Genomic DNA, 25,573 nt, shown 5'->3' with positions numbered 1-25,573 from the left:
GCTACAAATACAGTACACGCACGTGTGTCGTTCTCTCTGCACTATACTAAAATGTATAGTCAGAAATGGAGTAGAGCAAGGAGATTACTCTGGACTTAATTAATGATATAATAGAAAGGCCTTATTTGTGGGATGTCTCATCAGAGGAATACAGATATAAAGCGAAGAAAGCCGACAGTTTCCTGGAACTCGAAAATATCTATAATTGTTCCCGCGAGTAAATCGAAAAAATAAAACTAGCGTCCCTCCACTCCCAGTACAGTCGAGAATTGCAGAAAGTTCAGAAAATTCGGTAGTCGGGAGCGGACGAAGTTTATACTTCGTGAGGGGAGAAAATGTGCCTAATAAAACTGCTGGCACATCATGTCGCCCGGGCTTTACTCGGGATTATTCTTGCTACGATGCTTGTTTGTTTTATTGTGATTATGTTGGTACCGTTGGTCTTCCTATGTTATTGTATTTTTGTTTTGTTTTTGTTTTTTGTTTACCAGGCATGCCGAAAATTTGTAATCTGTTTTACACCGCGTGTGTTATAGTAAATATAATATTAATATCTTAGGTGTGAGTATTCAGTAATGAATGTGCGTTGTATTGTTAACCTGAAATATTCGTGTTTGAGTGGTGAAATATGGCTTTGTGCATTCAAGAAATATCAAGCTTCAACTATGGATTTGGTTGCACTTTCTTGCATTGGATAATAATTGCTGTTGTAAGTACTATATTAGGCTGTATTTTAATAAATTAATAATCATGCATTAGCCTTAAGTCTGCGTCATAAACATTGTTTTTTTTTTTTACTTATCATTCCCGTGTAAAAATGTACGAAATCTCCGTTAATCTTAATGGTGAAGAAAAGGGGCCTTAGATATAAAGATATTGAAGACCGCATATAATTTATTTTACTACTGCCTCTCAATTGAGATAGCTCTATGGATTCGGCATACTCTGCTATAATGCTGTAATTATGTTAAGCTATGTTGCCGCCCACCTTTCCGACGACTACCCTATGCTAGTGGCTTTTATGTCACACCGACACTGATAGGTCTTATGGTGACGATGGGATAGGAAAGGCCTAGGAGTTGGAAGGAAGCGGCCTTGGCCTCAGTTAAGGTACAGCTCCAGCATTTGCCCGGTGTGAAAATGGGAAAGCATGGAAAACCATCTTCAGGACAACCCTATGTGGAGGGATGTAGTCAGTACTGCATGTTTCTGTGGCAGTTGGTAGAATGGTGTGTTGTGTGAATATGAAGAGGAATGTGTTGGGCCAAACACGAACACCCAGGCCCCAAGCTGTAGGAATTATTCATTCAGTGAGATATATTAAAGAAAAATAAATCATCCGTTCTCCAATGAGGGCAACCAGTCAGATGTTGAATACAGTCAGGTTACAATTTCAATAGAGTTTAAAACATTAAAAAGTGGACATTTAATCGTTAATAAAATAATAATGTTATTTGCTTTATGTCCCACTAACTACTTTTTTGGTCTTCGGAGACGCTGAGGTGCCGGAATTTAGTGCCGCAGGAGTTCTTTTACTTTAAGGGTTAGAAACTTCATTTTCATTTTCTTCCTTAACCTTCACACTATCATTGGCCTTTTCTTATTGTTCATCAGGTCCAATTGCTTCGCAATGAACTGAGAAATCTTCATCGATCTTCTTACAACTTTTATTCGACCTTTACGCGCTTGCCTTCAGTATCTTGGACCTCTACCTGAAGCTCATCCAATGATATGTTTTTAATTTGCTTACATTATGTGTATGACTTACCACTTTAGTGTCAGCAAGGCCATACAACTGTTAGAACTTATGTGAAAGACACGTATTTAAAAACATTTAGTACCTAAAACCTATTAGTTTTTACTTTAGTGGCATGTTCTGAAGTATCTGTGCTTGTTTACGTCATGTGTATAACTTAACACAAGTTCATACAATCACCAAAACTTACGTAAAAGATATGCTATTTAGACCAATTAGTACCTTAGAATACATTACCACTTCTTCAACAGCATGTTCTGAAACACTTATTTTACGAACTTTTATCATATTTGTAACGGCATTAAATTTGCCATAAGTAATCGGGAGATAGTGGGTTCGAGCCGCACTGTCGGCAGCCCTGAAGATGCTTTTCCGTGGTTTCCCATTTTCACACCAGGCAAATGCCGGGGCTGTACCTTAATTAAGGCCACGGCCGCTTCCTTCCACTTCCTAGGTCTTTCCTATCCCATCGTCGCCATAAGATGTATCTGTGTCGGTGCGACGTAAAGCAACTAGTAAAAAAAAAAAAAAAAAAAAAAAAAAGTTGCCATAATACTAAAATACAAGTGCTTTTATCATCTGTGTGCCTCTTTATCTTCTAACTTTTAAGCTTGACAATGTCATATTCGTTTATTTTAACTAAAATATCATGTTTAGGCTGATGATGACTTCGAACAGGGTCAAAACTGGTACCAAATAAATTTCAAACTGTAATGTAAAAAACTGCATGGCAAAAGTGTATTGTATTGAATAGGTGGAGTCGTAAATTTTACTTTAATAAACGTATGTGTGAGTTCTTTTACGTGCCAGTAAATCTACCGACACGAGGCTGACATATTTTGACATATTTGAGCACCTTCAAATACCACTGGACGGAGCCAGAATCGAACCTACCAAGTTGGGATCAGAAGGCCAGCGCCTCAAGCGTCTGAGCCACTCAGCCCGGCACATTTAATTGTTAATGCTATTTTTATTTTCAGGGAGAGTGTGGGAGCAATGTTAATCATGTTCTCAGGTATAGACAGAAATGATTGATTTAGTATCTGTATTACTATTTTTGGAACTTTCAAATTTTGTAGTAAGGTCGATGTCTGACTAGGGAGGGTGCCTCTTGCTCCGAATAGCAGGCCTCTAACAATCCACTGATCAATAGCAGTGTTCTTCCCAGAAATTTTCGTTAGCTGGGTGGTAGGAATGAGTAGTCGGGCGAGGAATACTACGTAGAAAATGAATATTATAAAATTTCAACTTATTCCCCTCAGGCCATTAATAATATTAGACAGGTAAAACATTAACTGCAAAAATGAACTATTTTAGTGTTATCACGAAGACATAACAGAGTATTTTGAATTTCTAGTGTTCTACTGCTCGTTCATAATCAATCAGTTGCTGTGGAGAGCCAGACGGGTTTGTTACATCCCTCGGAATCGAGTGCTCGCATGTGATTCCACGCTAATCCAGACACCGCTCGCGCATGACACTACGTGATAAGCTGAACTCTGATGTAGCTCGCGCAGTTATGCTGACAATAATAAAGATTTTTCATTTAAATAAAGTTTTACAGTTTTTATATTTTAATTTGGAACACATAATGACTGAAATGTGTAGCCTCCGTGGCTCAGGCGGCAGCGCGCCAGCCTCTCACTGCTGGGTTCCGTGGTTCAAATCCCGGTCACTCCATGTGAGATTTGTGCTGGACAAAGCAGAGGTGGGTGAGTTTTTCTCCGGGTACTCCTGGTTTCCCTGTCATCTTTTGTTCCAGCAGCACTTCATAAACATTTCATCTCATCTGTCAGTCATTTATCATTGCCCCAGAGGAGTGCGATATGCTTCGGCAGCCGGCAGAATTCCTATCATCGCCGCAAAATGGGAGCTTCATTCATTCCATCCCTGATTCGGTCACTGACTGGAAAACAGGTTGTAGGTTTTCAGTGACTGAAATATGTATTAATAATACGTAAACCGAGCGAGTTAGGAGCGTGCATTTGTGAGCTTGCATTCGGGAAATAGTGGGTTCGAACCTCACTGTCGGCAGCACTGAAGATGGTTTTCCGTGGTTTCCTATTTTCACACCAGGTAAATGCTGGGGCTGTACTTTAAGGCCTCGGTCGCTTTCTTCCCAGTCCTAGCACTTTCCTATCCCATCGTCGCCATAAGACCTAGGCTACTGTATCTGTGTCGGTGCGACGTAAAGTAACTTGAAATGACTTGAATGACTTGGAAATCGTTGACATTAAGCAACAGTGGGCCCCACGGCACATCAATATAGCATTACTGGAACAGTCATTAGATAAAAACGCAATAACCTCATGTCTATCTAGAGGGAATATCGATAAGGCCTTAGACCTACTAGAAAATACCTTACTTAACTCAACGGGAAAGATGCCTCCGAAAAGAATAAGCAAACCCTGGTTTGACGAGGATTGTTACACCCAAAGGAAAGTAACCTTGGAAAAACTCCACAGATGGAGAGAACACAAAACAGAAATAATGCTGGAGGAATATTCAGAAGAAAGGAGTAAATACAAGGAATTAATCAGAAAGAAGCAACAAGACTTCATTGTAAAGCAAGAGCTGGAGACAATAGCAGTCGCAGAATCAAAACTGTATAGAATACTTGAACCCTACAGAACGAAAGTGAATCCCACTATACCGATGAAAATATGGGAGGAGCATTTTTCAAGTATATATCAAAGGACCCAAATGGCCGACATACAGACTCGAACCACGCAGCAGGATCCAGTTGTGCCAATCACAGTGGAAGAAGTGTGGAATGCATTTCAAAGATGTAAACAAGGAAAAGCGCCAGGTCCGGACAACCTCACAAACGAGCTTCTAAAAGAATCAGTTTCTCTAACTGTAGTTATATGGACAGCAATATTCAATGAATGCATCGTACAGAGGAAAATCCCTACTAGGTGGAGGGAATCTACTATCCAGGTGCTATATAAACGAAAAGGGCCAAAGGACTCACCAGATTCTTATCGTGGGATAGCTCTCGAATGTGCTCCTTTAAAAGTATTTACCAAGTTAATATTAGATCGCATCCTACCACAAGCCATGATGTACATACCAGAAGAAGAATATGGATTTACTGCCGGCAGATCAACAATCCAAGCAGTTGAGAGGGTACTTAGCATCATATGGGATGCTACAAGCATAACTGAGGCTTCGTTTATTCTATCTTCGTGGATTATACTAAAGCATTCGATGGAGTTAACAGACCCATTCTATTTAGGAAACTATCTTTTATCTTAGGACCAGGGAATCCACTATTGCACTTATTGGAAGATATACTAAGTTCTAATTGGCTTACGGTTAGTGATAAAGTAGGCCATTCTGGACTTATAACCCAGACTTCTATGTAACTCCTGCAATGAACCCAGATGTATGGAAAGAGTCGAACTTTAAACTCCGACATGTCTTCACTCGGACTGCAGCGCATGGCTTTCACCACAGAATTTGTCATCAACGAGGTTACCATCATGCTTCAACCCAGTGTTCCTGTACGCTCTGCGGCTTGTATTGCCCACAGTACCACTTCATTGATTGTAAGGAGAGGATACATTCCCTGAATTTCTATGCAAACGATGATAACTTTCAAGGAACCATATAACCATTCTTTGTTAAAAGTACACAGTCTGTTTAATAAATCTATATATAATAAACTTAATTTTTGTTAAAATAACATAGGCCTACATTGTTAAATACTAGTTATTCTAAGTTTAGGACGACTTATTTCTAAGTTTAAATTATACATTGTTGTGATAAAACATGCATCAATGAGAATTGTGAAAGTCTAAAATTACCTAATAGAAACACACTGTTATGATTTCTACATTACAGTGTTAGACACTACTTATTCTAAGTTTAAGATGGCTTATTTCTAAATTTAATTAATACAATTTTGTGCTAAAACTTGCGTCAATAGGAAGTCTAAATTTTTTAAACAAAAGTTTGGTTATGAAGTATCACTGGTCTTAATGTTTTATTAACACACTTTTATGATTTCTATAATAAAGCAGGTACATACTGTATGTTTAAAGTGCCAGTTTTGCTGGAACGAATAAAAGACACACCTTTCCCATTTTGTGCAAATTATGCCCATCCCTCTGACCTTTCTGGCACCTTACAGCATGGAATTTGGAGCATGATCTGGCAGCATCATGATTTCTTTTACCAAACTTCTTATAATTTTGTCCAGATCTTTAAGAAAGGTGTGTCAGCAGGGCACATGGTAGTGGATAGATTGAACCACATTTTTTTAAGTCGCGTCTAATAACAGCTCTCCATTTATCATGCCAGTGGGCCTTCTCTTTTAATTGCCCAAAAGAATGTGTGCAAACTCCCACTTCTTGCTTCGGTTGGGCAATGAATATGTGCTGTGGTCTTCCTCTTTATTGTATGTATTTACACGTCGCACCATTGGGATTGTGACCAATCAGCCTAGCAGACCCGAAAATTGTGAAGTCAATACTAATCGTGGTCATTTTGGACATTTCCTTTTTCATCCCTTCTGGCCCACATGCTGATGGAGGCTGAACTTGAACTTAAACGGCATCCATAATGTCACTGTTCATCTCAGTGACTTCGAAATCTATGGATTCAATACTAATATTGGTTGTTTTTGTTTCTTTTTACATGTCACTCCCTCCCTACTCCACCCCTACAGAAGCTAGGTGTGTCTTTCTTCCACAGCATTTCTCTCCAGATAGTATCAAGTCATATGTATACCAAGTTTGGTTGAATTTGCACACATACCTATAGTCGCCGTCATTTCTAATCGTTTAGCTTTGCTGATGTCTTTTTATTATTATTTACATTTTATGGCCTTCATTGGACCACTCTAGCCAAATTTATACAAAGAATTTTCCAGTTTCCTGTCAGCCCAGTACTTCTTCATTCTCTCGGATCTTATCTTTCTTTCTTCATTGGAAATCACCCTTCCTATTGTCTCTTTGTTGATTCTGGTTTGCAGTCTGGATTGTTTGTCTGTGAGTTTCGTGGTTTTGTCGATTTTGTTTCTTAGGCCTTCCACTGTAATTTGTAGTTCATCCATATTTTCCTTGATTTCTGTAATCCACTTAATGTTGCACTTGCTTAGATGTCCGAAAAATGAAATGCATTTCTTTCTGATTGTGCTCATTACTGGTTCTATTTCCTTGTAAACTGTTTCCTTGGAAGCCTCTCTCCAGTGTCCATCTCTTTGGTATGATTTGTTGATGCATGTTCTAATAATTCTTCTCTCTATCTTGAGTATTTTGTCTATTTGTGCAGTGTTGTTTTGAAGAGGGTTTCACTTGTGTATGTTATTTCTGCTTGAGTGACTGTTTTGTAGTGTTTTAATTTTATTGCTATTATAACGTGCTCCGAATTTTTCTACTGTTTTATGGATTCTACGTTTACTACGCTGCATATGCCGCTACTAACCTGCCTGTGCTCTCTTCGCCCGTCCAGCTTCAACTGCTCGTGCGGCTTACCCTCCCTCTTTCCTTCCCCTACCGTTTCGCTGCGCATTGGGTACTGTATGCTCTCGTCCTTTCTGGACGCTTCTACTTGAATATAAATTGGCCTGCTCTGGGCTTGAGCGGCGAGTTGGGGTGAACACGACGATTTGTGTGGAGGGAGGACTTGGTTTTATTTTGCTACCAGCTGGACTGTGTGCAATGTTTCTTTTAAAATGTGCTTTGTATACCATTGAAAAGCTACGACTGCTGGACGGGTGAGCGAAAACTTTAATTTATTTCATTTTCATGTTGTTCTTTGAACTTTCTTTTGATGCTGCACTTCCTTAATTTTCAAATTGCCGTTACTGGCCACCAATGACAGTTCATGTTGATAATAAGCTAACTGCAGCTATTGATAGCGGTACCTTACTTTGGAATTACATTACCATCTCACTCCGAAGTTGGACTTTGTGATACGTCAAGTGATTGCTGCGATATGAACCATTGAAGTTCAACTGTTTTCCCGAGCAAACGCATGAATAGAATCATTTGAACTATCACCTAGCTTCTGTTTGCTATTTTGGAATTTCATCGATACTGGCTGGTCCTATTTTCCAAATCCCTGTTGGCAGCCATTGGTACCGTTTTCTTTCACGTCCCTCCCCTTTCCCCACCTTCCTATTCCGCATCCCTTCCCCCCCTCTTTTTTTTTTCTCTTCTACATGTATTATTGTACAGTGGCCCATATGTCTTTCAAATTTTAATGTTTTTTCGTGTTCATACGTAAATTTCTGTTTTCCTTGTGTAGGACACTCCTCATGTAAAAGAGGTTGTATTATTATTGAAGGTTTCGAGTCTAGCTGTTCTCCTTGAATAACAGATCTGTAAATTAACATGGTTGTCCCATCTGCTTTTTCTCTTTTGGAAGTCAGAACTAACTGACCTTTGGATGATTGTTGTTTTCTTTGACTTGTAAATGTTTCTTCTGGGTGTTTTTTGCTAATATATTGTTATTATAAAAATAAAAATAAACTATTTCTTCTTTCCCCTTTTTTTTGTTGTCGTACGCCTTTCCTTGCCCTCACGAAATTTGTACCTACCACGGTTCCTCTGAAATATATGGACTCAGTGAAAAAGCTTCCATTTATGCGCTCTGCTGAAAACCTTTTACCTTGAAAATTGAAAACTACTTGTGAACTTGTGCACGGACGCACTTATATTTTTTGTTTTTGGAGTGTTGTTACATCCCTTTTGCTACGCCATCACGTGCGTTGATTGGTACTGCGTCAGTTGGATTAGTATCTTAGTTTATGCCTTGTGTTTTTCTTGGTGCATTGTCTTACCATTCCCCATTCTGGTGCATGGGGAGATCATATTCTGAGCGTACTTGCTTTACCTTAAATACGATACAGACCTATCCTACCCATACCACCACGTCACACGTCACGCACACTCAATCTTACACCACACTATTGACAGGCCCTTTTTGTTGTAGGTATTCTTGGTGACCTATTTTGCTCTGGTCAGTTTACTGATTCTGCTCTGCCATGTTGGCTTTTCATTGATATTATATGTTATGATTTCTCCCAGATATTTTTGAATTTATCTGCAATTTTGATTTCTTGGTTTTCTATAGCAATTTTGTTTATGAGTGGTGGGTCAGTTAACATGATTACTGTCTTTTCAAAAGATGTTCCATAACCAATTTTCTCTGCTATTTCCTTTAGTTGTCTTGGTTTCCTGAAAATTGTTGGACAAGAGAGCAAGGTCATCAGCAAATCCTGGGCAACTTAAACTTATGTTGTCTTTGGGTCTTTATGTAAAGGTCCTTAACTGTGTGCAACCTGCTAAGTACAGGATGTATTGCGGACTAGGGTAAGCCTTCGTCTGCAGTTATTGGAGTGATCCTTTAATGATTTTATTTTATGATTACTCAAACCAAACTCCATGGTGCAACAGCCCCGAAGGGCCATGGCCTACCAAACGTCCGCTGCTTAGCCCTGCAGATTACGAGGTGTCATGTGGTCAGCATGACGAATCCTCTCAACCGTTATTCTTGGCTTTCTAGACCGGAGGATTACTCAAGGTTGACCGAACTTAGAGACCTATCGATGCTTGGTAGTTCCGGAGAGAGAAAAACGAAAATTAAGCAAATCGGTCCAGTTGAACGGACGATGAACTGAGCAGAGCTGTTTTCAAGAAACTTTTCTAAAGATATAGATTAACTGACTTAACCGTGCACAATTAAAGTCTCTGGCCAGGAATTGAACCCAGAGCCCTCTGAATCGAAGGCAAGTATGCTGACAATGCTACCTGTCTTGTATTAATATTTACAGAAATTGTTTCTTTCGTGAGTGCTGTGCAAAATATCGTGTCTAGTATCTACTCCAGTGTGAATGTACAGAGTGTTGCAGATACAAATCCATAAAATAACTTGTCTTTATAAATATCCTCCCAACAACACTGTATAGGGTGTCCGAGAAGTCCTCGTACTTCTACGTCAAAACATTATATTTTATAGTGAAGTACTTTCATATAAAAACTATGTATCCAGGGGATCTTTATGTCCACCATCGTGCCTGACAGAGTTCTACCTACCTCCAAGTCCTCATTGACATCTTGCGGAGCATCTCTGGAGGTGCGGTATGTTTATAAGGCTTCCTCCACACTTTGGCGCAATTCTTCAATAGTAATGTACCGATGTTCAGCACATGGGACTTGATTACTGCCCAAAATGAGTTGTCTGGTGTGATAAGGTCCATGCTTCTTGGTTGACATTTCAATGGGGCTGGAGATGTTGGTGAGCCACACCGAATCCAGCGGCCTCTAAATTGTTCATCAAGGAACTCGCGCACCTGAATAACAAAATGTGCCCCATCCTGCTGTAACCACACCTGATCCATTATTCTCTTGTCTTGGAGCTGAGGTATTAACCAAGTTTGTAACATGTGCAAAGAAGAATTTCTATTCATGTACCCTTGAAGATAATGCGGTCCGAACAGATGACGTGATGACATCCCGACCCATACCATAACATGAGGCGGGTTCCTTTCCAACTCTTGCACATAATGGGGATTTTCCTTAAACCAGAAAATCACATTCCTCCTCTGTGAACTGTAATATATTGCACATCATCAGAACGTAACACTCTTGAGCGAGTCATAGCATTTGGAAATTGTGCCAACAAAGTACGGCAGGCTGCAAGTCATCGCTCATTGTCATTGTCATATAATTCATTCACAAGTTCAGCTGCTCTTTTGCGAATGGATTTAATTTGAGACTGCTCAGTTGATTGAGGAACGGTGGCACACGTTTCTTCCCACATTTTCTTTGACACTGCCTGAAGCAAAAAGCATGTTTCTCCTAACCAGGCAGAGTAGCTTTACGAGGTGGAGGCTCTAAATGCACTCACTATCTCTTGTCATTGTTTGCCCTGTCTGTGGTCGTCCGTGCACCCCAACACACGCCACTAATCGCTCCTTAACAGTGTAACTGTGTCCGCTCACATAAGCCATTGTTTCACGACTGAAACAAGACTGACAATGCTTTTTGAGAGCTTCAAAACAGGGATACTAATACAACAACTATTTAATTCCCCAGTTATACAAACTCAGTAGTGCATGTCATAATATAACAAAATAATAATATGAGTATGAATATGAATAATAATATGAAACTATTTGGAGACTTCTCAGACATCCTGTAGATATTCAAACCAAAACATCAAATATTTACTATTTCCCCAAAGACAGATATGAAACAAAGTTAAACCTAAGCTATGAAGGGGTACCCAAAAATAACTGGACGTGATTCGATGCACATGCCGCTCTTGTAGGTCGGGCTTCTCTCTCTAGGTGGGTCAGTAAGCCAAATGTTATGATGTGAGACTGTTGTAGCGAGCGCCTGTGACAATTTTTGTGCGGCATGTTTCTTGACCGGTTTGAATTTTGTGAACGGTGAACCAAGTCTTCTACCCAAGTGTTTTGAGGCGGTTGTGCGGGAGTGTTTGGTTGAAGCCACCCAATTTGTGGCGGACTGGTGATTGGCCAAACCATGACAATGCTCCAGCTCACACAGCCATTTCTGTGTGTGATGTTTTGGCGAGAACTGTATATTTTAACATGTCATTCAACATGTACCACATATTTTTAAAATGATAATGCACCTGTATATTTAATAATAATTCACCCATACGATTTTTAGGCCTAAAAAGATTCATCACAGTCATTTTAGATTGTAGCCTATATATAATCAGTTTTAACTTTAAGTATGCCCAATTAGAACGTAAGGCATACTCTATATCAGGACTTTTATAATGGACAAGGCAAATCAATAAAAACTTGACTTATGTGAAGGTAGTAGTGTACAGCTGAGGATGACCGTATGTAAGAAGGTCGAAACCGGTACTATAGACTGAATTTTATATAAATAAATTTGTATTGAAAAGGTGGAAACTTTCTTGTCTATAACATACGATAATTGTCAATACGGAAAATGAAACTGATAAATCAAGACATACGACTCAGTCGAGCAGCTCGTCTCCTTTCTCCCAGTTCTACCCAGCAAAAACTTTGCAACATTTTTGTAATGCTACTCTTTTGTCGGAAATACCCAGAACAAATCGAGCTGCTTTTCTTTGGATTTTTTCCAGTTCTTCAATCAAGTAATCCTGGTGAGGGTCACATACACTGGAACCATACTCTAGTTGGGGCCTTACCAGAGACTTATAAGCCCTCTCCTTTACATCCTTACTACAACCCCTAAACACCCTCAGAACCTCCTTTATTTACAATTCCATTTATGTGATTACCCCAATGAAGATCTTTCCTTATATTAACACCCAGTTACTTACAATGATCCCCAAAAGGAACTTTCACCCCATCAATGCAGTAATTAAAACTCAGAGGACTTTTCCTATTTGTGAAACTCATAACCTGACTTTTAACCCCGTTTATCAACAAACCATTGCCTGCTGTCCATCTCACAACATTATCGAGGTCATTTTGCAGTTGGTCACAATCTTGTAACTTATTTATTACTCTGTACAGAATAACATAATCCGCAAAAAGCCTTACCTCTGATTCCTCTCCTTTACACATATCATTTATATATATAAGAAAACATAAAGGTCCAATAATACTGCCCTGAGGAATTCCCCTCTTAATTATTACAGGGTCAGATAAAGCTTCGCCTACTCTAATTCTCTGAGATCTGTTTTCTAGAAATATAGCAACCCATTCAGTCACTATTTTGTCTAGTCCAATTGCACTAATTTTTGCCAGTAGTCTCCCGTGATCCACCCTATCAAATGCTTTAGACAGGTCAATTGCAATGCAGTCCATTTGACCTCCAGAATCCAAAATATCTGCTGTATCTTGTTGGAATCCTACAAGTTGAGCTTCAGTGGAATAACCTTTCCTAAAACTGAATTGCCTTCTATCAAACCAGTTATTAATTTTGCAAACAAGTCTAATATAATTAGAAAGAATGCCTTCCCAAAGCTTACATGCAACACATGTCAAACTTACTGGCCTGTAATTTTCAGCTTTATGTCTATCACCCCTTCCTTTATACACAGTGCTACTATAGCAACTCTCCATTCATTTGGTATAGCTCCTTCAACCAAACAATAATCAAATAAGTACCTCAGATGTGGTACTATATCCCAACCCATCGTCTTTAGTATATCCCTAGAAATCTTATCAATTCCAGCTGCTTTTCTAGTTTTCAGCTTTTGTATCTTATTGTAAATATCATTGTTATCATATGTAAATTTTAATACTTCTTTAGCATTAGTCACCTCCTCCATCTGGACATTTTCCTTGTAACCAACAATCTTTACATACTGCTGATTGAATATTTCTGCCTTTTGAAGATCCTCACATACACACTCCCCTTGTTCATTAATTATTCTTAGAATGTCCTTCTTGGAACCTGTTTCTGCCTTAAATTACCTATACATACCCTTCCATTTTTCACTAAAATTTGTGTGACTGCCAATTATGCTTGCCATCATGTTATCCTTAGCTGCCTTCTTTGCTAGATTCAATTTCCTAGTAATTTCCTTTGGTTTCTCCTTACTTCCACAGTCATTTCTAAATCTATTTCTTTCCAATCTGCATCTCCTTCTTATTCTCTTTATTTCTCTATTATAATAAGGTAGGTCTTTATCATTCCTTACCACCTTTAAAGGTACAAACCTGTTTTCACATTCCTCAACAATTTCTTTAAACCCATCCCAGAGTCTGTTTACATTCTTATTTACCGTTTTCCACCGATCATAATTACTTTTTAAAAACTGCCTCATGCCTTCTTTATCAGCCATATGGTACTGCCTAATAGTCCTACTTTTAAAACCTTCTTCTCTATCACATTATTTTTAACTACGACAAAAACAGCTTCGTGATCACTGATATCATCTATTACTTCCGTTTCTCTATAGAGCTCATCTGGTTTTATCAGCATCACGTCCAGGATATTTTTCCCTCTAGTTGGTTCCGTCACTTTCTGAATCAGCTGTCCTTTCCATATTAGCTTATTTGCCATTTGTTGGGTTGGTCATGCTTCCTGTCATTCACATTTCCTTCCCAATTGACATTTGGTAAATTAAGATCTCCCGCTACAATCACATTTCTTTCCATGTCGTTTCCCACATAGCTGATTATCTTATGAAATACCCTTTCCCGGTCTGTACACTCCAAAGACATCAAGCTGCCTATTATCTTTAGAAATGAGCCTTACACCTAGAATTTCATGTTTCTCATCTGTAACTTTTTCGTAGCTTACAGATTCTTCTTTCACCAGAATGAATACTCCCCCTCCCACCATTCCTATCCTATCTCTACGATACACACTCCAGTTCCGTGAGAAAATTTCTGCATCCATTATATCATTTCTCAGCCATGATTCAACTACTATTACAATATCTGGTAAATATATATCTATTAAATTACTTAATTCTATTCCTTTCTTTACAATACTTCTACAGTTCACTAACTTTTTGATGTCATCCCTACTTGATTTCCAGATCTCTGTACCCTCATCACCTCTCCCTAGACAACCCCATTTCCCTGAATATACCTCCCTATTACCCTTCTAAACAAATTTCCTAACTTATAGGTACCACTGCGGTTTAAGTGAAGGCCATCTGAGCGCAGATCCCTATCTCCTACCCAGCCATTAGGGTCTAGAAATTTCACTCCCAGTTTCCCACATTCCCACTCCATAGTCTCATTTAAATCCCCAATCACCCTCCAGTCAGTGTCCCTCCTACACAGTATTTCACTGATAACTATCTCCACTTTCTTAAACTTCACCCGTAATGAAGTGGAATCGTGGAAAGAATGTTTTGTTTGGTCTTAGATATTCGGGAATATTCCTACTACAGATAAATATGTTTTTGAACATATTCGGGAATATTCCTACTACAGATAAATATGTTTTTGAACATTTCTGACAAAAATGCTGCGTGGTAAAATCCATGTTATTGCTGTGTGAACAATCACTGCACACCGTACCTATTGAGTGCAGTAGCCTCTAATAGCATCCTGCAGCAAACATAGGTGGATCTGGCATTGTTTGGAGTCAACTTCTTCCGTCTTTTTCAGAATTCCACGAAGTATTGCTCAAGATACAAACCTGGCTGTCCTGGACACACTCTACAGTAGAACATGCAGTCCTGCACCACCGCATCCCTTTGAAACACTTTCTGCATGCTTCCGCAATCTACGCTCATTCTCCTTATCCACACATTTAATGGAAAAATGTGAAAATTTGTTCCTTTAGGCGTTGTGATGCCTGTGAGACGGTGTTTCTTCCGCTGAGAAGGCGCTTCTACCTACTGTTCTCAGTTGACATTGCAGAAAATCTTTGCCGAATTGTAAGGACTACAGAGATACTACATAACAATTAAATTGATGCCAAGTTGGAGCATATGTTTAGCAGTGCGCAGATAAGAGCTCTGCTTGTTTACAAAGGTACTAGTGGAAATACAAGGTTTAATATTTGGTGCGGAGTGTGACGCACATTTGTCGTCATCGGTCGCGAACGTGTTAAGGCACCTAGAATAAAAGAAAATGTGTCTGATATATGGTATAAAATTCTCTTACAAGGATTTTTTTATCATATCTAATATTTGGTTTATTGTAGGTCAACAACTCTTCTCTCAGTTGCCAGAAGAATCGACTTGGAATCTCCAGATTGGCAAAATTTTAATTCTTACTACTTAAAACATTCCTAGAATTACAAGTACAGTCGAAACTGGTTATAACGACTCTGAAGTGTCCATTAATTGTTGTTATAAGTGATGGTCGCACAAACATTTTTTTTTTTTTTTTACTTAAGAATATCAGATCTGTAGGTTTTGGGCTGCAGACTTACATAGTTAATGAAGAGAATACAGTTAAAACTGGGTTTGCAATACAGTATTTGTGGAGCGGGGACTGAGAGGAATTTTTCTTCTAACATTTACACAGTGCGTACAGCAAAATATAAAATAATAAGTGAGGAAGGAAGCAGCAGCAATAAATTGATTAATAAAATGTCGCTCACGTTCTTGGCTAATAAAAGAGATGTTCTCTCTGTCGTTCCAAATTGTAGAAATCGTTGAGTGTGATACACTCCAACCCTTTGTGACGCTGACGTTCGTTTCCCCATTTTGTAATCGCCAGATTATCTGTGACTTTTCTTCAATATTAAACACTTTCCATTTCTTTTACGATGTCTTCAAAGGGATGCTTGCCTTGTCTAATTAACAGGCAGACTGATTTGAAATCTGCTATATACTGAAAACAAGAGTTTGAAAATAAGTTTTATATTGTTGTTGCCAGCAATCCCCAAATGTGTAATAAACAAAAATCAACATACGATGTTCTAGTTGATACATTTCACCAAAAATGTGGTAAAAATATGCCATTTTATACGATTTGTCGTGCTAAACGATTTTTTTTAAAAAATACAGTGCTTTTATAGGTTTTAGACAAGACCGTTAGATATTGCCAGTATATCCAGTGCGCTGTTAAAAGGGATGTTGCAATAAATAGTTTCGACTGTACTTTCATCTGCAATATAGTGTGAAGCACCCATACATAGATGTTTTTAATCATATCTTAGAGGTCTAACTAATTTTTTCTTAAATTATAGGTCAGATGTCTTCCCTCATTTGCCAACGGAATTGACTTGGAACCTCCAGATTGGCAGAGTTTTAAAATTATGGTGAGTACCTACTTGTCAATTGTATTTCATTAAATTTACTCATAATGGCCTGTGATTCTTAGTGTTGAGGAAACTATTGTTTGTGTACAAACAGTGCTTGGTTGGTATAGATGTTTGTACCTAGTCAGGAATTAAGGAGAGCTATTATGTTGACTATTTATGTCACAAATATAGCTTGAAGGCAGATGATCTGTAGAAAACTGGCTCATTAACATAAAGTCATCGTCACTGAACCTTCCAGGATATTTTGGATGAAAAAAATTTTCGACCAGAACTGGAATGTTTATCATAAAGACAGGAGAGGCTCAATATGAAGGGGAGTGGGCATGCTAGTGAAAGAAGAATTTGTAAGCTATGAAAATTTAAGGGTAGAAAACATGAAATTCTAGGTGTAGGGCTTATCTCTAAAATTAAAAATGTAACGAGTTAACGGTTTGGTTACACAAATAAAATTTTCATAATAATAATAATAATAAATTTATAAACAGTAAACACAGTAAAATAAACTTAAGGTTCAACAGAAGCGATGCAACTACAAAATGCAAACAACAGTTTGGGAAACATGACAACTACAGAATGGATGTGGAAAGCAGCATGGAAGCCTGCGAGGTAAATGGAACGTAGCCTTTGTGAAGGAAGAAAATGTAGATGTTAATTGCTCTTGAATAACATGCATTTATTATTAAAAAAAAAGGAAACAAAGTAAAACACATAGAAAGGACAAACAAAACTTAAAGATAATTTATAAAGTAAATTTGAGTGTTAATTGTGCCTGCAGTTATGTGCAATGCACCAAAGAAATTTTAAGCAACACTTAGGTATCCAGTGATATATGACGGTTTAGATGAGGGCTAATCCCAGTCTACACAAGGTAGAAGAAAATGATGCTAACACAGAGGCACAGGAAAGTTGCATCACTACCTAAAACTCTTCCAGTAATGAGCATAGATTTTCAGCGTATTTGTTAGGTGATACAGAACTACGGAGGGCAAACCCGAGGAATAAGTAAATTACATTATTAGTTACAAGATATTTTTTTAAAAAAAAGGAATTGCATCAGAAACAAAATGTACACGATCTTAACTGAAAAGCTAAGTCATTTCGTCAATTTTTAGCGGTGAACGTGAATCTTGAGGATAAGTCCCTGCACAGGAAAAGAAATTATTACATTTAAATGAAGTTAATACCCGAAATAAAAGAAGAAACAGTACTTACCCTAAGACAGGCATCCCATGACGGGACCAATGGGGAGTGTGTCTGCTCTCTAAGATAGTAAAAAATCAAAGACGCAGAGTGTACCTCGCTTCCACCGGAGGAGAGGGTAAGTCGAAAAACAGGAAATGGTGCAACCACCAAAAGAACCAATCAGAATACAGAATTTATCCTTGACTTTCACATTCACCAATTACATGAACTCTTATTTTCTTCGACCAAAAGTCTCTTATTTCTTGCAGATCCAGAAAAGTCTTTTACACAACAGGAAATGCGCTTCCAAAATGGCGCTTGTGGGTACACAATAAGAAGATGTACAATATTAGAAGGATCCACCTTTCAATACTTCGTTGTAAGTTGAACTAAAAAGAAGTCACAACTTGTTTATTGGGACCGGTTTCGACACATTACAAGTGTCATCATCAGCCAAATAGTGTCGGACCTCTTCCCCTTTTTTCCTCGGTTTAGTGTTATATAGAAGATATTTACCCATTTGTACTTCCTCTAATAGCAATAATCACCACCACCACCACCCTCTGATTAAAGTTCCCCAACCTTTTCTTTATCATCTCCCATTCATCTATCAGTTACTACGGCAAGTTGTTTCGAGTTGAACCTCACATTGCAATTTTCTTTTATTATTTCTTCCTATTTTTAATATATTTTTATTTGGCTTTATTCTTTTTAATGTTTTAAATTATTCTCAAACTTATATATCTACTTTGAATTTGACGAAATTAAATCCTACACTGTTTTCCTAAGACTTCAATTACGTCACCTTTTACTCTTCGGCCTGAGAAGCAAATGCCTACAAGACCTGTCTAGCAACGACTCTACATAAGTGCATACTTGACCTGCTTGTGAACTTCAACTATATTTGTTTTCGGTGCAAGACAATGATGTTCTGTTTACTCTCTTGACTGCGATCATTGTGTTTTGGACATTAACTGAATTGCTACGATATGAATCAATGTTAATTTTTTGCCTGTGTTCAATGTATTAGTTGTTTTAAGATCTTTATATCTTGCCCTACTTTACTATTTGGCTGATAATGACACTTGTAATGTGTCGAAACCGGACCCAATAAACAAGTTGTGACTTTTTAGTTCAACTTACAACGAAGTATTGAAAGGTGGATCCTTCTAATATTGTACATCTTCTTATTTCTCTATTCAATACGGAACGATCATGAAGTTTTAAACTTTAAATGTGGGTACACAAGTTCTATAACAAATGAAAATATTAAAATTCACAGATAAATGATAATTTTGATACAACGCATTTAAAAAAACAGAATTCTTCCAAGTTCAAAGGTCAAACAAGATAATATCTTATACAACACTTTAAAAAAAATTAAACAACAAATTAAGAAATTTCCATCGATTCCCCACTGCTGTATAAATCCTGCCACAATTTTTGATGAACCTAACTAATACGTAGTCCAGACCAGGTGATGTGTAGAATTTGATACCTTGTAGAGTGGCACCTACTTCAGCTTTCATTAGTTTTTACAGTAGAGTCTGGATTGCTTGACTGGTCGAGTCGGCCATGTGGTTATGGGCGCGTAGCTGTGACCTTGCATCCGGGAGATAGTGGGTTTGAACCCCACTGTTGGTAGCCCTGAAGATGGTTTTCTATGGTTTCCCATTTTTACACCAGGCAAATGCTGTACGTTAACTAAGGCCACGGGTGCTTTCTTCTCAATCCTAGCCCTTTCCTATCCCACTGTCACCATAAGACCTATCTGTGTCGGTATAAAGCAAATAAAAAAAAAGAAAACTGGATAGTTTGTGCTATCCATATACTGCATTCTCCTCTTATAGCCTTAAAGTTGTAGGGCGTCCGCTGTCTGTAACTTTTTTTTATTTTGTCAATTTTTCAGATATTTGTCTGTTTTAGGTCAACTCAAGACTATATCAGTGGTTTATAGCATTCGTGTCTGTCTGTCCGGCTGTTCCACCATCACGGCGAAACGGGTGGATAGATCTCGACCAAACTTCATATTTAAAGTATACTCATCCAGGGGCAGATTTAGAATGATATGCATATAATCCTCCCCTGCAAACCATGTGACCTTGCCGCGGTGGGGAGGCTTACGTGTCCCAATGAAGCAGATAGCCGAGCCGCAGGTGCAACCATATCGAATGGGTATCTGTTGAGAGACCAGACTAAGGAATGGTTCATCGAAAGGGGGGTAGCAGCCTTTCGGAAGTTGCAAGGGCGGCAGTCTAGATGATTGACTGATATGGCCTTGTAATAAAACTCAATAAGGCTTAGCTGTGTTGATACTGCTACACGGCTGAAAGCAACGGGAAACTACAGCCGCAACTAACTCCCAAGGACATGCAGCTCTCTCTGTATGACTGATGTACTGATGATGGCTTCCTCCCGGGTAAAATATTCCGGAGGTAAACTAGTCCCCCATTTGGATCTCCGGGTGGGGACTACACGAGAGGGGGCGATCATCAGGAAGATGGATACTGACATTCTGCGAGTCGGAGCGTGGAATGTTAGAAGTTTGAATCGTTGTGGTGGGTTAGAGAATCTGAAGAGAGATGGATAGACTAAAGTTAGATGTAGTTGGTATAAGTGAAGTACGTTGGCAGGAAGAACAGGATTTTTGGTCAGGCGACTACCGAATTATCAACACATAATCAAACAGGGGTAATGCAGGAGTTGGTTTAATAATGAATAAGAAAATAGGGCAGCGGGTAAGCTACTTCGACCAGCATAGCGAATGAATTATTGTCGTCAAGATAGACACCAAACCAATACCCACCACAATAGTGCAGGTCTATATGCCTACTAGCTCAGCGGATGATGAGGAAATCAAAAGAATACATGAAGAGATAGAAGATTTAATACAATATGTAAAAGGTGACGAGAATCTAATTGTGATGGGAGACTAGAATGCAGTGGTAGGCCAAGGAAGAGAAGGTAATACAGTAGGAGAATTCGGATTGGGACAAAGGAACGAAAGAGGAAGTCGGCTGGTTGAATTCTGCACCGATCATAATTTAGTCCTTGCCAATACTTGGTTCAAACACCACAAACAATGGCTGTATACGTGGACGAGACCTGGAGACACGGGAAGGTATCAAATAGACTTCATTATGATTTGGCAGAAATTCAGAAACCAGGTGTTAGATTGCAGAACTTTCCCAGGAGCAGACGTGGACTCTGACCACAACTTGTTGGTCATGAAATGTCATCTGAAGTTGAAGAAATTAAAGAAGGGAAAGAATGCAAAAATTGGGATCTAGACAAGTTGAAAGAAAAGAGTGTAAGGGATTGTTTCAAGGAACATGTTGCACAAGGGCTAAATGAAAAGGCTGAAGGAAACACAATAGAGGAAGAGTGGATAGTCATGAAAAATGAAGTCAGTAGGACTTCTGAAGAAATGTTAGGAAGGAAGAAAAGAACAACTAAGAATCAGTGGATAACTCAGGAGAAACTAGACCTGATTGATGAATGACGAAAATACAAGAATGCTAGAAATGAAGAGGGCAGAAAAGAATACAGGCGATTAAAGAATCAAGTGGATAGAAAGTGCAAGGTGGCTAAGGAAGAATGGCTGAAGGAGAAGTGCAAGGATATCGAAGGTTGTATGGTCCTAGGAAAGGTAGATGCTGCATACAGGAAAATCAAGGAAACCTTTGGAGAAAGGAAATATATGTGTATCAATATTAAGAGCTCAGGTGGAAAGCCGCTTCTAGGGAAAGAAGACAAAGCAGAAAGATGGCAGGAACATATCCAACAGTTGTATCAAGGTAAAGATGTAGATAATTTGGTTCTGGAACAAGAAAAGGCTGTTGATGCTGATGAAATGGGAGACCCAATTTTGAGGTCAGAGTTTGACAGAGCTGTGAGTGACCTAAATAGGAATAAGGCACCTGGAATTGATTCCCTCTGAATTACTGACTGCCTTAGGGGAAACCAGCATGGCAAGGTTATTCCATTTAGTGTGTAAGATGTACGAGACAGGAGAAGTCCCATCCGATTTTCGGCAGAATGTTGTTATACCTATTCCCAAGAAAGCCGGTGCTGACAGGTGTGAAAACTACTGCACCATTAGTTTAGTATCTCATGCCTGCAAAATTTTAACACGTATTATTTACAGAAGAATGGAAAAACAAGTTGAAGCTGAGTTGGGAGAAGCTCAATTTGGCTTCAGAAGAAATGTAAGAACACATGAAGCAATCTTGACTTTACGTCTGATCTTAGAGGATCGAATCAAGAAGGTATTCGTAGGTCTAGAAAAGACATTTGATAATGCTGATTGGACCAAGCTATTTAAGATTCTGAAGGGGATTGGTATCAGATACCGAGAACGAAGAATTATCTACAATCTGTATAAAAATCAGTCTGCAGTGATAAGATTCGAGGGCTTTGAAAAAGAAGCAGCAATCCAGAAAGGAGTGAGGCATGGCTGCAGTTTGTCCCCCCTCCTTTTCATTGTTTACATAGAACAGGTAGTAAAGGAAATCAAAGAGGAATTTGGAAAGGGAATGACAATCCAAGGAGAGGAAATCAAAACCTTGAGATTTGCCGATGATATTGTTATTTTTTCTGAGACTGCAGAGGCCCTCGAGAAGCTGCTGAATGGTATGGACGAAGTCCTGGGTAAGGAGTACAAGATGAAAATAAATAAGACCAAAACAAAAGTAATGGAGTGCAGTTGAACAAAGGCAGGTGATGCAGGAAATATTAGATTAGGAAATGAAGTCTTAAAGGAAGTGGATGAATATTGTTACTTGGGTAGTAAAATAACTAACGATGGCAGAAGTAAGGAGGACATAAGATGCAGACTAGCACAAGCAAGGAAGAGCTTTCTTAAGAAAAGAAATTTGCTCACTTCAAACATTGATATAGGAATTAGAAAGATGTTTTTGAAGACTTTTGTGTGGAGCGTGGCATTGTATGGATGTGAAACATGGACGATAACTAGCTCAGAAAGAAAGAGAATAGAAGCTTTTGAAATGTGATGTTACAGAAGAAGGCTGAAGGTGAGATGGATAGATCGAATCACGAATGAAGAGATATTGAATCGAATTGGTGAGAGGAGATGGATTTGGCTAAATTTGACGAGAAAAAGAGAGAGAATGATATGACACATCTTAAGACACCCAGGACTTGTTCAGTTGGTTTTCGAAGGAAGTGTAGGTGGTAAGAACAGTAGGGGTAGACCAAGATATGAATATGACAAGCAGATTAGAGCAGATGTAGGATGCAATAGTTACGTAGAAATGAAAAGGTTAGCACTGGCTATTGTGGCATGGAGGGCTGCATCAAACCAGTCTATGGACTGATGACTCAGACAACAACAAGATGCATAATTTATAAATCGCTGAACAGACTGGGGGTTTATGCGAAAACCAGAACAGGTTTATTTCTTCAGTTTTCTCTTATACTGTTGATTTTCTGTAAAATCCAAAGACCATACGTGAAACTTCTGTTATGTACATAATTTTGCTTCCTCTTCAAATGACAAATAAAATTACCATTTTCTGCAGGTTTTTATACTCTGCATTGAGTGACTGACAACGAACCTACTGGTTACCATGGCAATGTCTCTGGCTGCTTGCCAGCAGGGAATTACCATAATGTCATTTTCATAGTCATTCCTGTAAACTCGTGGTTGTTTGTTGAGTAGAAGGCGAGAGAGATGTCAAGCTGCCGTTCTGCGGGATATTTGCGGAATACCATTGGGGATTACAATTGTCTTCGAATAGAACTAAGGGAGGCTGTTCATATTTCAAGAGTACTGCGGACTGTTGGCCATTATTTCGCACCTTGAGGTGTTTTATGGTATTTGCTGTAAATGTTACTGTACCTCTTCTACTTCTGTTCTGTCCTTTTTTAACTTGCCTCTGCCTTGCCTCCTTAGGCTTAAGTAGTAACACCATAAGTCATCATCTTGTATAAGAATCCCTGCGCCTAAATTTTTCCTCTGTTATCGCTTTCGTAAATCCCTCATTTGATCACAGATTAGTGAAGGACATTTCATATTTCCAATACATCCACTTGGTATTTACATATTTGTCCTATCTGGCCATCCTTGGTTATTTTTGCAATACATCCACTTCGTTTTTAGCTTTAGATAGAGCTGCATTTCTCGATTATAATCAACTCCCCCCCCCCAACTAGATTCTGACTAACATTGGGAAAAGGGGCCTGTCTTTATAACAAAAATTCCCAATCTCGGTTCTGAATGGCAGTAGGAAACACCTGCCATTTTCATCAAAACTTCCCAACGCACACCTTACATCGCAAACAAGATATGAGGTCCTCCCAGTGGAGTTTCCCGGATAACGCCAAGAGACATGCAATTTAATATCATTTTACTCACTGCGTGTACACCAATTTATAGAAATCTGTATACAATGTGGAATACCGAAGCTAAGCACGGGTACATTTACTAATTACGAATGGAGAAGAGACGGTTAAAGTGTTTGGAGGCAGTTTTTAGATGGATTTTGAGTTTTTCATTATTATTCCCCAATGCTAATCGAACAGCTTGCCTCCTTCATCGATAAATATAAGTAGGCCTACTGTAACTTTAAAGATTTTCAGTCCGCCAGACTGAGTGGCTCGGACGGTTGAGGCGCTGGCCTTCTGACCCCAACTTGGCAGGTTTGATTCTAGTACAGTCTGGTGGTATTTGAAGGTGCTCAAATATAGTCAGCTTCCTGTCGGCAGATTTACTGGCTCATAAAGGAAATTCTGCAGGACTAAATCCAGGCACTTTGGCATCTCTGAAAACCCCTATAAGTAGTTAGCAGAGGTGCCAACTATTACAGATTGTCCATAATGATTACGGATTTCACTTTGCGATTACGACAATATGGTCAAAGGGGAAATATTATGGAAAAGCAACATTGTCATGATAAAAATTAATTTCTATGAAAAAAAAAAAAAAAAAAGGAAAGAATTAAAAAATCTTCAATCCCTTAGAGCATTACTCGTCAACCCTCCTCGTCTCAGTGATTGTAAGTTGGCAACTAAACATATTTGGCAGTTATTTGGTCGTCACTTCCTTTTGTTTCCCATGAGCGTTGTGAAATCATGGCCAGCTACATAGATATACACTGCTCTCTTAGCTAGAATGGCGCATCACGTCAGTCATGAAGTAGGCTCTACTCCTTGCTATTCCTTGCTCTGCTGTTCTCCAGTGTACGCATTTGGCTCTCTCTCTGTTGTGCGCGAAGAACAAGTGGTATGTTTAGCGTGTTTCCATTCTAATTATCTTAGTCGTTGATTCAAAAAGAAGTGATTGCATCTTCTTCTAAGAAAACAGCAGTGTTACAGAAATATTGAGATGGTTACACTAAGGAATGGCCATGCCTACTTGCTTCACGTGTTAGTGAAAACCACATGTTCTGCAGTGTGTGTACGTGTGATTTCTCTGTGGCTCACTGTGGATGAGATGATTGCAGAAGACACATAGAATCAAAGAAACACCACACATACGGTGAATCAAAATTACGAAACCAGTCTGTTTCATCAGTCTTCGTAAAAAGTAATGAAACTGCGTTGACAAATGCCAATTTGCTATTCACATAATTTCTTTTAAGGTGAGGTAAGGGTGTATTCTGCTCGAATGCAGATCCGAACCTCCGCGCAGGTGTGCCTGAGCCGGAGTTTACGTACGGTAGGGTGGCCAGTTCCTTTCCGCTCCTCCATTCCCTTATCCCCCACTAACAGCGTGTGGCAACCCATCCAAACCTTGAACATGCCCAATGTTGTTTAACTTCAGAGATCTCATGGGATCCGGTGTTTCAACTCGGCTATGGCCGTTGGCACATCATTTCTTTTGGAGCGTAATATTCCGTTATCATTTTCAGACCACACTGGAAATTTATTTAGATCAGTATTCCCCGACTCTAAAATATCTCAGAAATACGGTTGTGCAAGAACTAAAACCTCTGCTTTAGTTCAGTACACG

The 25,573-nt window shown here is 38.9% G+C and overlaps 1 long non-coding RNA gene across 1 annotated transcript in view; it reads left to right on the top strand.

Moving 5' to 3' along the window:
* The first annotated feature begins 503 nt into the window (after positions 1–503).
* LOC136885059 (uncharacterized) overlaps positions 504–25,573 on the top strand; it is a 43,092-nt gene continuing 18,022 nt past the window's right edge. Inside the window, exons 1-2 of the long non-coding RNA XR_010861453.2 lie at positions 504–709; positions 16,345–16,416. This is a non-coding gene — a long non-coding RNA (uncharacterized lncRNA). The remainder of the gene's footprint in view (positions 710–16,344; positions 16,417–25,573) is intronic.

The sequence above is a fragment of the Anabrus simplex genome, chromosome 13 (genome assembly GCF_040414725.1).
Source record: "Anabrus simplex isolate iqAnaSimp1 chromosome 13, ASM4041472v1, whole genome shotgun sequence".
NCBI classification, from domain to species: Eukaryota; Metazoa; Arthropoda; class Insecta; order Orthoptera; family Tettigoniidae; genus Anabrus; species Anabrus simplex.
Note: the sequence above shows the minus strand (reverse complement) of the source record. Positions and strands in the feature narration are given on the sequence as shown.